Below are 838 nucleotides of genomic sequence, written 5' to 3' on the forward strand. Positions count from 1 at the left end.
TTTTTGCGGATTTAAAAGTAGATGAACAACTCGCACTGTGATTAATGCCACTGGTCACAGTTTAAAATAGTTTATATTTTCAGATTCACGATTTCCGTGTGCAGTGAATTTATTGTTCTGTACACATAATCTATTTCAAAAAGTCAATTTTCTAAAGTTATCTCTAAGACTTATTTTGATCAAGACAGATTCGCTAATAATAACCAGCTGAATAGTTTGGTTGGACAAAGATTGTACTAATTCCGCAAAATAATGCAATGGTTTAGTAGGTTGTGTTTTTTGACAGAGTACTGAGTCCTCTAAAGAAACATAATCTAAGCAGTGGATATCATGTATAAGACAGGAATAAGGTTCAGAAAAATGTTTACAGGAAGTAGGAAATACAGTACTAACAAATCCCCATTTCTATTGGAATGTCCACATTCCCTAGATTAATAGGAAAAAGCTGCAACGTAACTTATGTTTGTCACGAAGAGTACAGCGAGCTAATGTGTGGCTTGTGAAAAATGTGTTATGCTGCATGTCACACTGAGGGAGTTTTTTTTTCAAAATGAGAGAAAGATGGTGGTGAGTTTCAAAGTGGAGGTATAAATCCTGCAACCTATACCTAAATTCGACCTTTTATTTAATATCGAATGACACTTGAGGCCTATGAGTCCATACATTCATGGCACGTTATCATCACATGAACATATCCTGTGTCAACTGCAAAAAAATGACCTGAAATTTATGAGCTGAGAATTTCTCTTACACTCCCGTTTCTTCTTTTGTGTACTTTATTCCTTGTCAGAATCTTGTGTGCGGTTCCTCCCCCGTCTGGACCCTCAGACTGGACAGT

The sequence above is a fragment of the Penaeus monodon genome, chromosome 21 (assembly GCF_015228065.2).
Source record: "Penaeus monodon isolate SGIC_2016 chromosome 21, NSTDA_Pmon_1, whole genome shotgun sequence".
Taxonomy (NCBI): domain Eukaryota; kingdom Metazoa; phylum Arthropoda; class Malacostraca; order Decapoda; family Penaeidae; genus Penaeus; species Penaeus monodon.